Source organism: Anopheles gambiae, chromosome X, assembly GCF_943734735.2.
Source record: "Anopheles gambiae chromosome X, idAnoGambNW_F1_1, whole genome shotgun sequence".
Taxonomy (NCBI): domain Eukaryota; kingdom Metazoa; phylum Arthropoda; class Insecta; order Diptera; family Culicidae; genus Anopheles; species Anopheles gambiae.
Window position 1 is genome coordinate 16156165 of NC_064600.1, and position 17387 is coordinate 16173551.

The following is a 17387-nucleotide window of genomic DNA, read 5'->3' on the forward strand; positions in this document are numbered from 1 at the left end:
ATAAGCGAACCCAACAAAAGAGGGAGAGGAGTATAAGTAAAAAAATCATCAACTCAATAAAACAAAACAAAAAAGCATCTTCCGTTGCGCATCCTTCCTCTCATCTTGCTCCTTTCAATTTTCCGGATGAAAATCTCACATTCCAGGCCCCGGCCAAGAATGCCAACCGAGCTTGGCAGGGAAAGCAAGCAGGGGCCTTGAAAAGCACCAGGGCAGGATACATTCATTGTGGGGGAATGGCGGTGAAAATTATTTTTTTGTTCCAGTTTTTCTCCACTCGCTGCCTCACTGTTCCCCTTCCTCGTTCCGTGATTGCTGGGCGCTATCTCACGGAAATGGGTTGCCAGCAGGCATTTGGCAGGGATTTTGGCCGAACAAGAGGAGCAATGACGCGGGTGGATCGGGAGGTGAATCGCACTTTAAAACAATATAAAGTAACCCAAATTACGTGACACACGAGGCACAGGAATTATCTGGGGCGAACCGTGTGGGAGCTAGGGGCTGCTTGGATTAAAGTCATAAAAACGGGCAACGATACCGGAGGGTGCTGCTGTATGGGGGACTGCCGTTGTCATCAACTCGCTGTTAACATGCGCTGCAGTGTTGGTGGGTGTAGAGCGTTGTAGAGTTTAAGCGTGGTTTTGGGAAGGTATTGAGCTCAATTCGTTTATTCGTAACGTATACACTGGTCTGAGTTGTGCCGGGTACAGTACAATCCCGGTGGTGAGGAGTAGCATTAAGAACAAACAACAGATCAACACCTAATTTTTCTCTGTATTCAATATGTCGCACACGCCCATAAGCTAACTCGAGACGGATGCCGATCGCTTGAGAGCCTATAATGCCCTTTCCAATCAAGTACGCACTCAAAACCACAATAAAGAACTTTTTATGTATTTCAAACAAAGCAAGAAAAGGCCCAGAAAATACTAATAACAAAAAATAACATAAGCAACAAAAAATTTGCGCACAAAAAAAGTACAAAAACATTTCAAGAGCAACGTGACATTCGACCTCCCTCACTCGAAGATGACGATCGTTAGCTGGTTCATTTTCACATCGTTCCCAGCGATAGGAAGCTTTCTGTTCGTGCTTCAACCATACTGGACGGCTGGCTGATGAACTAGTGTTTTATTTTTATTTTTTTAATTTGTTGTTGTTGTTTTTGTGTCCCCCTCTCCCGAGGCAAAGAATGCGCAGAAATACCGATACCGAGAAACCGAACGCCCATTGAAATACGTTTGGTGAAAGAGGAGCACGAATGAACCAGCGCAGTTCATGCTGAGTGAAAATGAATGTTTGATGGGCATGAATATTGCGAAGGTGAGCACTGTGGGCAGTTTTTCGAACAGAAGCATGGTCAAATATGAACGATCCGATGAGCGGGTTGCATACTTGAAGGCGCTAAAATGTCAACGGAAGCGAAAGAAGAATATTTCAAGATGTTCTTGTTAATAATAAGTATTATTAACTATAAGTATAAAGTTAATTTAATAATTAAAATTTACTTATCCTATTATTTATACGTGTATTTTAATAAAATTGCTGCAAAAAGACATAAAGTGATGTAAAATGTTAATGAATGAATGAAGATAACTACTAAAGGGAAAAGTGTTAAGAATGATTTAAAAAACGGATGAGATGATAAAGCTCGAGAATGAAAAGAGCTTAAAGAAAAGATTAATTGAAGAAACTGTTAAGAAAATAATCTTAAACTGGATATATCCATTACATTTGAACGTATTCTAGAAATTCTTAGATTATACCGTCCTTCCTTAATAAAAAAAATTAAACAACAATAACAACTCATGGTTTTCTCGCTGGAGAAAGTGTGTTATAGCTGTGATCGTGTGAACTTTAATTTATATTTTTGCATTGCATTGTAAGTTACCTTTTTTTAAAACAATATTGTTTTTTTTTAAAATAAAGTTAAGCCGCTTATAAAATACCTAGTTCATAACAGTTACAGATCTTTACAAGCAGCAAAGTATCAACAATATTTTACTTAAATTAATTTATAATCAAGTATCAAGCAATCAATCCCACCAATGCTAGTATCGCGTTTCATAGAGAGGTAGTTGTTTAAAGCGAAAATGCGTCGAACAACATAAATAGAGTCTTTGTCTTTGGTAATTTTCTAATATTCAACACTAGCATATTGGAAACTTGAACGTATGAGGTACTGCAGCCTTATACAATAAATAAGTCTGAAATTGGATGAGTAGCGTGAATACATTTCAGAGTTTGGTTTACTTTACGGCTTGTTGGTTTTCCAAATGTTGTTTAATGGATAATCGAGAAACAATTATTTTGTAGGCTGTTGGTACAATATTGTTAAAATTTACGTAGGCTGGACTAAACTGGACAGAGAAAGTTGGAAGCATGCGTTTATATTTATCAAAGTGGGTTTATTATACAGGTGGGCCTATCCCGAACAATTTGACAGCCGTGCTGTAGAAAAATGAAAACGAAATGACAGGAGGGGATTCGATCATTTGTTGATGTATGCGTGAGAATTCCAATGGCTGTTTTGGTTGATGTGTCGTAGTGTGGGTGAAAAACTACGCATCACAATCGAATCCCCTCCTGTCATTTGTTCGTCCAATATGGCCTTCCCGCCAAACCTATAAGCCCACCTAGTCCCTATACCCACTTTGATATTTATAGTCAAATTTTTATCATACTGCATACGTACAAGCATTTTGATACATTTCTCTTCAATTATGTCCATCCACCAAAATCTCACTGTGAAACGCAAGGAGCGATTTCAACTGACACGAAGGTTCACTGCCGAATGCTGTTCGGTTCATTTCGGCATTCACCGATGCGTCGGGGACGCTGCCTACCCGCCGCCGGGGGAGCCAGAGCGCCCGAAGCCTATCGCAAGCTTCGATTACAACGTGACCGCCCTCCAAGGAGCAGCACACACACACAGACACACGCACTAGAACGAAACATGCAGAGCCGAACGGCTCCGGTCCCGTGCCTGTGCTGGCAGATGTCAGTGCGTGCGCGCTCCAGTATCGCATCAGCTGTACTGTCAAACGGTCGTGCGAAAAAGGTTTGTTGACGCTCGTGTCTTCCGCTGGTGTGCTTTAGCGCGTGTCCGTTCACGTGCGCTCGGTTGATACGGCGTGATAAACAGTGTTTGGCTCTGTATATTTATACGAGTACCGTGAACAAGATCGTATGCGATCAGATTAGCGAGCAGATGCTGAGGTGTTTTACTATATAAGTGAAAGATTTGCTCGAAAAACTCTATCAGATCATGCGATCAACGTGCTAGAAATCATAGTCGTTTTGCAATAAAATCTCAAATTGCTAAAGAAAGTGTCGTAAAATGTGATTTTTTTTGCCACTTACAGATTCATAGTTTTCAACTAAATCTTCACAAAAAAGTGAATCATTTCCACAATTTCAAAAAGCTACTAGACGATTAAATACAGTCGTTATATTGATGCATCTACTCCGGCCAGAGTCAGTGAGGTCCGGAATTTAATTGCTATCATCAAAATGGTGGAAAGACACCGTGCATAGCTGTTAACTATATAGCAAACATTTTCAGCAGCTGTTCAATTGTTCAGTGCTCTGTAGAAAAGTGTTCTGAGTGTGCAAGCAGTTTCTCAACAACAGCAATAAATTAATTATAAAATCATTCATCCGTGTCGGATAGTGGAACAAAGCTGCAAAATTTAAGCTTATAGCTGATTGTAGATCGTGTTAAATCAGTTGTAGTGCTTTGTGCGTCTGTGAACGTGTGGTTAGCAGTAGTGGATTGCAAGGATAATTATCTTCAAGGAAAGGATAACTTCCCTAGCCAGTTCGAAAGAGTCCGCTTTTTTGCCGCGCAACGATCGAGATAATTCAAAACGTGAGTTCCGCTGCAAAGCAAGCAGCATATGATCTGGTACGATGTGGAAAAACACACACCGGACAGCCCAGCGTCGTCGGGCTGGTTTCTTTTCGTTCTTCAATTGAAGTCTCTTGAACGCGCGTCTCCCATTAATAATCGGCCTTCGTCTACGGGAGAACTGAGTTGGTCTGTTCTGCTGAAGTGCAAAAGTGCGAAGGGCGTGCTTTGGGATTTAATTTTTAACGACCTAGTTAGCGATGTTTTTTTTTTCTAGACGCACATTGAAGAATGTAATTTAATTTTAATTTCGTTCTGAATGCAGTGTACCTAGTTACGTAAATTAATTTTAACGCACGATCGGAACTTACTAAACGGATAAGTGCAATGAGAGAACAAATTTAAACAAAACCTTGCGTGCCCAAGTCATCACCCATCGCAAAGCAGCCCCTCGTCCCGTACAGACACGATCAACCACACTCTGCTCTTCAATCAAACACTCGGTCGCAAGAGTCGCTGAGAGCACACTAAAAATACGCCAGGGCGAATACGCGATGGAAGAAAAGCTTGGCGTGATGGGGTACGGCACGAGATGATCGCTGCACTGTACTTGAGAGACGGGCAGTAAGTGTTTCTTTTACCAAACTGCATATTTAAACTGCTTTTTCGAAGAGCAAATCTGTCTGTAAGCATCGGTCAAATGGTTGGTTTTGCTACGAGCTGGAAATGATACAAAAAGTAACGAAATGTTTTGTATCCTACAACATTCCATTGAATACTATTCCAAAGAAAATTTATAATAAACAACTTTGCATAAAAAAAACTGCCCTACAGTAGCATTACTATCAAGGTGTCGTTAATTTAATACAACTTTAACAGACATGTAAATCCCCACAAGCTGAGCAATACAATTTTTCTACCTTCTCTACCATGTGCTCTGATTGTACCCCGTTTGGTATTTGGCATTAGTTGATGGATGAATATCAGCAAAAAAGCATCTTACACCCTTGAGTGTTCAACAAAGCTTTATAAGACTAACGTTTAATTTGGCATCTTTTTGCATTTGAAACTTTCTAACTTTTATAGAACCATCATTGAGTTCCTACCATCCTACCTACTCGGCAACTTAATATTTTTTAATAGTTTAGTTCTTTATAACTAAACGCAAAACTTATCTTGCCACCCAAGGATTGAGAGTCAGTTATTGTTTTGACAGGAAGCCATAAAAGCATGGTTCAATCGGTCGAAATTATTGCCAAAAATGAAGTGTTGTATTTGTTTGTCAAAATAGTAAAAAAGATTTCGCTATGCCTTCGGTACTAAAGAGTGTAGGCAGCAATGTTAAACATTATTGTAATAATACATATATGTTCTCTCACCAAAAATATGTTTGCGTCAGAAGACTTTAATTTGGTTAACAAACGTCATTTCATAGCCCTCTAGATCAAAAATTAGAAAAACGTATAGATTTTGTACTGGTCAACCTATTGGTACAACCCTGTCCACTCATAGGCGACGAATGTTTCTCGTCGAACGAGTTCACCGGTATCGCTGATTATGTCTTTATTTAGTTAGCTATAGGCGCTTTACACATTCTAGCCTATTTTAAAATTATCTTTGCGCCTCAAGAATTCTGCTCCAGTGGGCCGCCTGGCAGTGGTCTTCAATCAAGATCGTGTTAATGCTTTAATTTATGTATCAAGGATTGAATCGTATGCTAATACAGGATTTTCGATGATTTTATCAACATGTTAATAAGCAACATAATTGAATCTTTCCACGAGATATTATACAATATAATGTATATTTACTATATCATATTTTGAATTATTCAAAAGCCAAACATATTCGGCTATACTGTTGAGCTGTCATTTGTTTTGTCTATACCCTGCAAAAAAGCAAGTAATATAGTTTTGCATTCCTAAATGCCCTAAAAGTGACAAATAATAATTTTCCAAGCATTTTAATAAAAAAATTTAAACTAACATATTTTTTTCGAAAAGCATTTGTTTGCCTACTGATGAGAATGATCCAAACTGCAGTCCAAGGGGTAAGAAAGAGGAAGTTCAGCAGTATTGCCGAATATCTCTACTCTTACTTCAGAACAATGTAATATCTCGCTGACAGAGTCAATTATATGGACGAACAAACCAACAACTCGCTGTAAATAGTATCATCGAAAACCCTGTCATAATAATAATAATAATAATAATAATTATTATTATTATATTAATAATAATAATAATAATAATTTTTTTTTTAAATAATAATAAGGCATGCTAAATCAATTAACGTAATCCATTCGATAACGCTTTACAAAGCCTAGAGAAACATTGTTTGCATTGCTTTAAGCACTCCATTCCCTTAAGTTAAACATTCCATCTTCTCAAGCCCTCGTTGGGAAAATGGTCGCACAAACCATAGCTATAATTAATACTCCCCTAAAGCCACAACAATCATTGGCTTAACGCCTAAACCCAGCAAACAAAAGCGCATGATTGAAAACACTTTACTAATCCTTGCCTCGCCGTGGCAATCGTCTATACTGCCTACAATTAGTCGCAAGCTTCTTAGAGCCATCGCCGCTAGCCTGGATGGGCACTGGGCGCAAACTTCTAATGAACAAACAGAAACCTGCCCTAAAACGCCAGCGGAGTTGAGGCGGGACCGTTCAAGCTCACCGTCAAACATCGAGCAAAGCCTTTAAGCGAACGCGCGCTCCAGTAAACTGTCCGTATCGAATGCGGTGTCCACTTCGGTTTGATGCGTGTATGTATGTGTATGTGTGTGTGTGTGTGTGTGTGAAAGTGCGTATTGCTAATTGAATCCCAAAATCCCATACCATCACCACGGTCGGTGGGGACGGTCCGGGTAGCGGACGAAGGTCGTCTACCAAACGTTCCACCGCGAACGTACGAGATCGCGAAAAGGGATCAAACGATTTGCAAAACCCTGGCAGTGCTTGTCGACCACAAAATTATTTGATACAGCTCGATAAACAACAACCCTTTTCGTGGGCGGATGGATTATGGTGGAAAGGAAGGGTCGGAGGTGGGGAGGGGGTAGCATCGATGTTTCAGTCTCGGCAGCGTGCTAGTTAAATCCCGCCGTGCGCCCAAAACACGCACGGCACAAAACGCGCTCGCTCGCCCGAGCACTAGAAATCCCTTTCTGCGTTGGATGGCACTGCATGGCACTTTACTGCAATTTTCGTCCCGCTGCTGTATGCCTTTCCCAATCACCAACCAGCTCAAAACATTGCAAGATCGAAAAGGACATCGAGCAACAACCGTGAACAACCCGGTTTGTGTTCGAATCGGTTTTCGGTGTTCGATGGCAGCGCCTGTGAAAAGCGAGGCAAGCAGGCTCGCGTTGAATATAAAACCCCCCCTCCCCTTTCTCTATAACCAACGCACATACACACACAGAAACTGTTTGGGTGGGGCAAATGGGTTCACTATGGGCAGGCTGCGGGTGAATGTCGATGCACCGGAAACCGCTAGACATGGCGATAATCAAAGCGCTATAAATCAGTGCAAATCAAACATCAAAATACACCTTTTGCCACCAGCTGCACCACTCATCTCCCGGGCGAGAGATGCAAACCAGTCTAGGGCACACACACGCACACACACACACCCTCACACGCAGGTACTCCAAATCGATCAACCTTCTCGATAGAGGAACTCCACGAGCGAACACTAAACGGGCGTGTGGGGAATATTAGGGTGTGTTGAGCTGACAGCTCGTGAAAGAAAACAAACAGTGCCGAATGGTGGCGCCTTTTAGAGAATTCTCACGTACTGTGGGGTAGCGAGTGTGGCCTGAAAATACTCGCACGTTGGAGACGAGGGTGTGCGAGCGATCCGCTTGTCGCCATTATAATCGCTTTACCTTCCTCTCCCACTCTGCAGCATGCAGCCAGTGGTGGGATGGGAACGTTTTGCAATGAATGGAAGCAGTGGAAGGTAGAGCAAAGTACGTAGAGGAGGAGTAAACACAACCCACACCCACAAACCCCAAGCACCTTTATGATTCATAGGCGTATTTGATTTTGTGATAATTGAAAACGGTCACCATCGTCATCGTCGCCTCCATTCGGCTAGAGCTGTCTTTTTTCTCTTTCTCTCTCTCTCTCTCTCTCTCTCTCTCTCTCTCTCTCTCGCATACACACATACACACAACGACAACGTTGGTAAACCCCAGGTAAGACCGGAAATCACTGCCGCGCGATCATTATGCTAACCTCAAGCTGGGCGCAAGCTGGGCTTTAGCTCAGCCGGGTGCGACCGAGCGTTTGTTGTTGATTTCTCTAACCGACGGCACGCACGCACGCTGCTCCTGCGGGAGAGCTAGTTCGGGGGCAATCTCCGCCCACGAGCGGGACGAGATGAGTGGGAGCGGCAATACTCGTTAAATGCTTCATAATTAGTTTATCGAGTTCCGGACCTTCCGGGGCCGTCCGGGTGTCGTCGTCGTCGTCGGTACGTCGTGTCGGTTTAATGAAAGCGTGTCCCCGAGCCTGGTGGGTGGGTTGGTGGGTTTAGAAGGAATGGCCCGAGGTTTGTCACTTATGAATAATTTCTCACTTCCCGCTGTCTCGCACGCTTCTCTACCCGAACGGGGCGGGGAAGGAAGCTTCGCTCTGTTTCGTAAAAGGACCATCTGTTGCGCGGGTGTTGGTGCCATCCAAGGTGTGATGGGTGCATTTAAGCCATTTTTATTTTTACTGGTGTTTGTAACATAAACAGCTTTAGCTTTATTTAAACCTGCATAATACCTCAAATTTTAATCATTTTTATTGTATAGAAAAAATAGGATGAATTTATTTGCGTTTCGTCATATTATTTCTCAAATCAGAAATATACTTTCTTTTGAAAGCCTCTGAACATAAATATGCTGTCCTTTTTTATTGGTTTCTTTTCCATGGCCAAATTGCATAATTTACTAATGTTGATGCTTTAGTGATGCTTTTTATTTAATTGTTTATTTGTTTTCCGTTCTCACGGATGCGCGTTGCTTTGGTTCATTAATTTATTTTAAAAACATGTTTGTTACGATCCAACTTCCAAATCATCATTTATGATCCAAATCTTTTACGTATATTTTCCTGAAAAAAAAACTTTTTATTGCCTGTAAAAGTGAAGCAATCTTTTTCGGAATAGCCATAAAGCTAAAGACTTTAGCCAACAACCAAAGATGTTTTAATCCTTTAAGTTTCATCATGTTCGCTTGTTTTCATTTTGTGTTTAGTTGTTTTGTCCCGTTTTAAAACACAATATTTTTTAAAACACTAAAAACACATTTAAAACACAACTATGCAGTTTGAACCATACCAATATTCCAAAAGTGTGTCTTGTCATAATTGATCGAAATGTACACTTTAGATTGAAGAAATGATTTTCACGAAATTATTAAATTGTGATTTGAAAATTTATATTATTGATATAGGGAACATCCATAGGGAAAACATTTGAGATTAGCAGTCGAAATTATAATGAGCGTTATATTGCCTCTCAAACTGTAGCAGATCATTTTGAAATATGCTAAAAGTAATCCAATGGTTAGCAATTTTCTAGTGGATGTTTAACAAATCTAATACCTTATAACGAAATTATCACATTCCAATGATAATATATTTATTTTTTTAAACACATCTTTGTTTTAAAACGCAACATTGGGGTGGTTCCATGGTACATCTTGCACTATTTCACAACATACTACAAGATGTCTCGCGAGCCTGCATAAGCCGGCATGCCCACGTAGTACGTTACGCCAAATGAAAGAAGAAGAAGAAGAAAAAATAATACAATATTTCATTACGTGCAATTTAAAATGTCATCTCAAGATCAAATAATGTTTCTCGATCAATGTTCCACTTGGTTTTTGGTGACAAATTAAAACGATAGGTCTCCTGAACTTCTGGAAGATCATGGAGAAACCCCGACTCTCGGACATTTCTCTTGAATGCTCAAAATCGATATTCGATGTTATGTATGCAAAAATAAAATATACTTTTGATTCTTTAGCAATTTTCAACGCGAAGTTGTGATACCACGATTGCGAGAATTTATTAATTACGTGAAAAAATTTGATTTGATTCAAATAATAACAATAGCAAATTGCAAAAAAAAAAAACAAAAAACACTGATGAAACTTGTGGGGTTTTCTCACTGAAATAATAAGTGTTGCACACTGCAACAGAGCTCTTTCTTTCGCCAGTTGCTAATTATTATTTAAGTAAAAACAAGCGTTTTTCAAGCTGTCTTATTATTTATTTTTTCTTTGACGAAAGAGTGACCTTGCATCTTTCGCTTAGCCTAGATCAGGATCCTTCGGGAATGCTCAACCCGATGAATGGTAGACGTTGACCACATTAAACACTGTCTGTGTTGCCCTCTTTCGGGAAGTACAGGAAATAACACTGTGCCAGCGAATCGACCGTTAATAATAATTAACAATAAAAATTCTTTCTTACAAAATCGGCCATCAATTATTCGCGATCAAATGGCATCAGAATTATTTGCTTGTATTTTTACGCCTGTTATCAACTTCCTTGAAATCTAAGTCCAGTTACTGTGGATCTGTGGACACCAGCTGGATTCTGGTTAAATGGGATGTAACAAAAGGTGTATTTTTATCCTGTATTATTATTTTTCTCGAAATGTGCTAAAACATTGCAAAATACAGTTTGCAAGGATTAGCGGTACCAACAAGAAAGCGTAGACTACGAACCAATCTTAATGAAGTTTACCTTGCACCATCACGTTCATCCTTCCAGTCCTTGACGGCAGTCGTCGTACTGTACGCGTTTTGATGATTTCTCGTACCACCGCCATCGTCGTTGGACGTCTCAATCCCGCATAACGTGTCTGGAGGAGAAAGGTTTCGATTTCCCTTCCCGCTTCTGCAAGCATTCGACCACACCGGCCCCCAGCATAGAATCGATAAACAATACCAATAGGTAAGTGCGAGTGTTTGTGCAACCCGTTGTCAATGCCGGGCTAGCACGAACTAATCGAGAGCTTTCCCCCCCGCCGAAACCAAACGCTATTGTCCGTCGTGGAATCGGTGTGTCCCCTAGAGCATACCAGCGCGCCAGCGTAACAGCATTGAACATCAAACCGAGAAACAAGCTTATTTACAAAACCACCCAGTCAGCTTGACTGCCAGCGCCGTTATTTACCCTGTGCCGTCTGCGTTACTGTGGGGTTGAGTGTTTGTGTGTGCGTGTGTGTGTGTTTGTGTCGTTGGGACATTTGCTGTTGGATGTTTCGTGGCAAAACGCGTCGAGTCATCCCGGTACCAGGGGACCAAGAAATTCAATTGCACTACGTTCGAAAGGCCGATTCTAGCCCGTGAGCGAACGAAAACCCTTCATTTGGGTAGAGAAAACACAATACAACAAACAAAAAACTCAATCAAGTGTACAATAAATTACAAGTACAAATTATTTCATGCACGCAAATTGATTGCCTTCGCCGCGCGGTAAAATCGTACGGCAGCAAATTTACCCGTAACAACACGATTTAGTTTGCTACGTCTCTCTTGCAAGAAACTGTGCTGTATGCTGCTAGAAAGGGGATTTCTGGCTCGCGTACGTGCAATGAACGGTAAAGTCAGCAACCGTTCCGGTCATCATGCTGAATCCAAGTGTTTGCCAGCGCTGCAGCTAATTACAGCGTTATCAGCTGTTTCCGCTCTTTCACACCGTTCGAATTCAAATACATATACACAAACTCTCACCCACATAAAAACAACGTCCAACGGTAAACCAGGTGGGTAGTGAACACAAGTTAGTTTTGTGCCACCGTGCGTGCAAGGGCCGGGACCGGCAAGGCAAGCACGTTTACATGCATTCACTAAGAAATCACCCTTGAAGTGTAATTAAACAGGATGATGATGGAATGTCTCGCACAAAATGATTGGTTGACGGTAGGCAGGGGATCACTGTTGCGTGAATTAAATAGAGCGGGCAGTCACTGTCAAGTGCAAATAGCCATTGTTCTGGGGCGGAGCGGAATGTTTGCGAACGGCAAACGCATCAGGAAATGAATTCCACGTCTCGATCGTGTTTACTGTCGAAAGCGTGAAGCTATACAAATTGTTTGTAGTGAGCTTGTCCGAAAACACCTTCTTTGGCATTGTTGGACACATTATGGAGACGCAAGGTAGCTCTCAAACCAAACGATGGCGCTTTAAGATTGGCAGTCAAGATCATGGAGACGCCTGGTACTTTGTAAGATCGTGGTGATGCCTGGTGTTTGGTGAGAGCATTACAGGGTTTTTCCCCTGTCAGTCAGTTTCGAATGTAAATTTTTTATTCACAGCGTGAAAAATCTTAATCTACAACAATTTGGTATTTCATTTCCTTAATAAAATAATTTAAAATTATAATAATTGTTAGTTTCTTTAGCATAATTTTCAATACTTCGACTGTCTATTGTCATCGTTTTTTTCACAAGCGAGCTATTATTTTTATTCTTATTTAGTTCATATTGTCAGCCACCTAGGGTTTCCCAATAACATATCTTACAAACTAAGGAAGAAGGAAATGTTAAGGATGAGAAATTATATAGAAAAGAATGATATAGAAAAGGACTCAGAAAGACGAGAGCGAAAACTGGACAAGTGAACATTTCTGGACAAGGGAACAACAGAGGGGATAAAAATGGGAGGTCTGTCGCGGAGACTACGAGAAGGAACGTAAAGAGGAATAGAGCTGAGGAGCGAAGCGAGTTAAAGCCGCATCTCATCAAGATTTGTACAAAATTTTCAAAAGTAATATTACAAGCTTTTTTTTGCTTTTTTGCATCACTGCAACCATTTGAGTGCGTAATAAATTAAAAAGTAGTTTCCAAATCCGGGAAACTGGGTGCCTGAACGTCGGGGGGGCAACCCGACGCTAAACAAAACGGTCACGTGGGCGCGGGGCCAGTCACCCAGTCCCATGAATCAACGACTACGGAAAGCACCAGGAATCATCGAAACGGAACCAACGATACCGACCCTACGCAATGCCCCAGGACTACTCTGAAAATGGGCTCATGGAACGTACGCACTCTAAGCGAAGCCGGAGCCTTGAAAAAACTTGATGATGCCCTAGCCACACTGAGCATGGACCTCGTAGTGATAGGCTATGCACCCTGCGCATGCGAGGCAAATTCTTTAATATAAGCCTCATAAACGTTCACGCCCCTACCGAAGACAAAGAGGAAGAGGAGAAGGACCTTTTTTACGGCCGCCTCGCTAGAATTGTAGATGCGTGCCCCAGGCATGACCTCATAATCATCCTGGGGGACTTCAACGCAAAAGTCGGTAGGGAGCCAATGTACCGCCAATACACTGGCTGTCACAGTCTGCATGAGCACAGTAATGATAATGGTAGTAGATTGGTCCAGTTCGCCGCAGCGAACAATCTGGTTGTAGGAAGTACCAAATTTGCGCGCAAAAAAATCCACAAGATTACGTGGGCGCACCCGGGTGGAGAATCCTTCAACCAGATCGACCACGTGTTAATAAGCCGCCGACGACAGTCGAGTCTGTTAAATGTCAGAACATATCGAGGAGCCAATATCGATTCCGATCACTACTTGGTTGGCTTAGTGATACGTTGTAGAATCGCCCGCCCCCGCGCCAATGGGGGCGGAGAAAACACGCAGGCTTGGCTCAACACGGACTCTCTAAGGGACATTGCTGTCCAACAGGAATTCAAAACCGCTTTAGAAGAGTCTCTACTACCAGAAGACAGATACGAAACTACGAGCGAGAGGTGGAACGCTCTAAAAACAAAAATAATAAACTGTGCAAGAAATATACTCCCACCACGTCGTGGCAACACCAAATCTGGCTGGTTCGACGATGAATGCAGACAAGTGACCGAACGTAAGAATACTGCATACCGAGCAATGCAGCAACGGCATAGAACGCGGGCATGCGCAGAGGAATATTCACGGCTTAGACGCGAAGAGAAACGAGTTCACCGCTCCAAGAAGCATGCTTTGGAAGAGCAAAACATGCGGGAACTCGAGCAAACCAGAGAGGCGTACGGACCGACACGAAAGTTTTACCAAGCGATAGCAGGTCACCGAAACAACGTTGTACCTAAGGTAACCTGCTGTCGCAACAAGGATGGAGATCTGGTCAGTAACCAGCCAGAGGTCCTCTCGCGGTGGGCTCAGTACTTTGATGAATTACTCAATGACCAGTTTAGCGAACAGCTAGAAGCGCCACTAGCAGATAATGTCATGCTACTGCCACCTAGCATAGATGAAACACGAAAGGCTATCCGTCGGCTGAAAAATAACAAGGCACCCGGAACCGACGGAATTGCAGCCGAACTGGTCAAGAATGGAGGTGCACGACTAGAAAACGAGATTCATCAAATTGTTACTGAGGTGTGGGATAGCGAATCGATGCCTTGTGATTGGAATCTCGGCATCATCTACCCCATATACAAGAAGGGAGATAGGTTGGACTGCAACAACTACAGGGGTATTACGGTGTTGAATACCGCCTATAAAATATTCTCCCTGATCCTTCAGGATCGCCTTGTCCCGCACGTCGAAGAGATAGTAGGAAACTATCAAAGAGGATTCCGAAACGGAAAATCAACCACTGATCAGATCTTCACCATGCGGCAGATCTTGGAGAAGATGGCTGAATACAAAAACGACACATACCATCTCTTCATAGACTTCAAAGCCGCATACGATAGCATAGCCAGGGTAAAACTGTACGACGCTATGAGCTCATTTGGAATCCCGGCCAAACTGATAAGGCTAGTTAGAATGACTATGACCAACGTCACATGCCAGGTGAGGGTGGATGGAAAACTCTCAGGACCTTTTGCTACCACCAAGGGTCTGCGCCAGGGGGACGGGCTTGCCTGTCTCCTATTCAACTTGGCGCTAGAGAGGGCCATCCGCGACTCGAGGGTGGAGACTACGGGAACCATCTTCTATAAGTCAACCCAGCTCCTGGCATACGCTGATGATATAGACATCATTGGTCTGCGGCTCTCCTATGTAGCAGAAGCCTACCAAGGGATTGAGCAGGCGGCAGAGAACCTCAGATTGCAGATAAACGAGGCAAAGACCAAACTGATGGTGGCAACATCAGCGGACCTACCAATAAATAATCCAAATCTACGTAGGCGTGATGTACAGATAGGTGAACGCACTTTTGAAGTCGTCCCAGAATTCACCTATCTTGGGTCAAAGGTCAGCAACGACAACAGTATGGAAGTTGAGTTGCGCGCAAGGATGCTGGCTGCCAACCGGTCATTCTACAGCCTGAAAAAGCAGTTCACCTCAAAGAACCTGTCGCGACGGACGAAGCTGGGACTATATAGTACCTATATAGTACCAGTACTCACATACGCCTCTGAGACATGGACACTGTCCAAATCTGACGAAGCCCTCTTAGCCGCGTTCGAGAGGAAGATGCTCAGAAGGATACTTGGCCCCGTATGTGTGGAAGGACAATGGAGGAGCCGCTATAATGACGAGCTATACGAGATGTACGGCGACCTCACTGTCGTACAGCGTATTAAGCTCGCCAGGCTCCGGTGGGCTGGCCATGTTGTACGCATGGAAACGGACGACCCAGCCCGTAAAGTCTTTTTAGGCCGTCCACAAGGACAGAGGAGGCGTGGTAGGCCCAAATTGAGGTGGCAAGATGGCGTGGAGGCGTCCGCCATTAAGGCCGGGATAACGGACTGGCAGACGAAGGCGCGAGACCGTGAGCGGTTTCGGACACTCCTGAGGCAGGCCAAGACCGCAAAGCGGTTGTAGCGCCGGATAAGTAAGTAAGTAAGTTTCCAAATCACGCGCACAAATATTTGATGAAAAAAGTATTTTCAGCTTAAAATACAGGATTTTCCAAGTCAGTTTCGAATGTAAACATCGTTATTCACCGCGTGCAAGATGCGAATCCACATCAATCTGATAATTAATTTTCATCAACACTCTCAAGCTGAATTGAGTCTGACAGTTCTTTGTGATGTGTTGAATGTATAAAGTGAATTTTCAATATGAAGCAAATAAACCATTTGACAGTTGTTGAAAAACATCTTGGAGACGTGAAAAACATATGCACATTTGAAAACGACTTGGAAAACCCTGCAACGCAATTAATAATCAGGTGTTCGCTTTACACGGCACATCCACCTAAAGCAAAACCTTAACTCTTTTTAAATTGGTATGCTTTTGTAAAAAAATGCATGTAACATTTCCCTCCAGGTAAAAAAAAATATGACAATAGACCCCTGAAGTGTTGAAATGATTTTCATTTCATTGCTGCAGAAATTAAAAAATAATTATTATGGAAATGAAACATCGAAATTATGTGGAATAACTTATTGCATGCGGTGAAATCAATATTTACATTCGACAGTGACTTGGAAAACTTTGCAAGGCGCTCAGTACTCTGTGTTATGCACTTGGCCGGTGTCATAAAGCAATTTGGTGCTGAGATTTTTTATTCGAATTGCATTTTTTTTTCATCCAAAAGTTACTGACAGTCCTCAGAGCAACGCTAATTGTCAAATCGTTCAGCTCAATTATTCGATTACGACAGACAAAGCACCCAGACCACCAGCGTTGTTGAAACACAATTAATCCATCTTCCGTCTCGGCACTAAAAGCGCTTTGCGAAACAATATTTTGCACCCAGAAACGACGCTAAATCGCTCCACTATCAGAATTGACGTAATTTGCAAACTGATTCTGCAGTTGGTTAAGTTAATTGAAGCTATCAATCACTCGCTTTGCCGGATTGCGAAATCCAATCATCCGACCAAAGATTTTGGCCACACCAGGCGACCAATTTAATTCGATTTCCGATTTCGGTGCAAAGCGCTGGGTGAGAAAAGTTGCACCCTAGAGGGAAGCTGCTTTGGATGTCCCGCATTGCCAAGAAAAAGAACAAAAGCGACGAAAAAATAGGGAAACCAGCGGTCTGTGTTGCTTCAACTCCGATACGCCACACCACTTGAACGATAATTAATAATTTTTGTACACTTCTCAATCTACACAAACACACACATACACATCGTACACCCATTTGGACCGTCCTGGACGTGATGTACATTACGAACAAAAAAAACCGCTTCATCCCGGACATGTGAATACTTGCCGGATAGTGCTGGGCCCGGTTCGGGAAAACTCATTTCCGCGATGTCGTCTTGCGCCAGCTTTTGCTAATTCACCCTCTTTTCCTGTGATCCGGCGATCGTACAGGGGCAGCAGGACGTAAATCGATCCATCAACAGCCCGGCCTGGTTATTGAACGGCCGGAAACCACCGGTGACAACGTACGCTCAGGGCTGCTCTTGGATACACTTAATTAAATTCGGTTCTGCTCATTTCACTCACATCCGGATGGTTCACCCACGGTGCCGTAGTTATATGCATGTGTGTGTGTGTGTGTGTGTGTGTCGTGTGTTTGAATGAATGCGGCAGATCCCTTTTGGATACGCGGGTGATTATTGATTTACTTCCAGCGTTGCACTTGCATCGGCGTTACGGTGCAAAGG

At 42.6% G+C, this 17387-nt stretch overlaps 1 protein-coding gene across 5 annotated transcripts in view; it reads left to right on the top strand.

Moving 5' to 3' along the window:
* The first annotated feature begins 2989 nt into the window (after positions 1 to 2989).
* The window catches only part of LOC1277377 (protein amalgam), a 65916-nt gene continuing 51518 nt past the window's right edge, over positions 2990 to 17387 (top strand). The window contains exons 1-2 of one of the 5 annotated variants that reach the window (XM_061643410.1): positions 2990 to 3061; positions 3366 to 3871. The gene's annotated coding sequence lies outside the window, so the exon portion shown is untranslated. The other 4 variants (XM_061643519.1, XM_061643472.1, XM_061643603.1 and 1 more) reach the window with 4 other exon arrangements.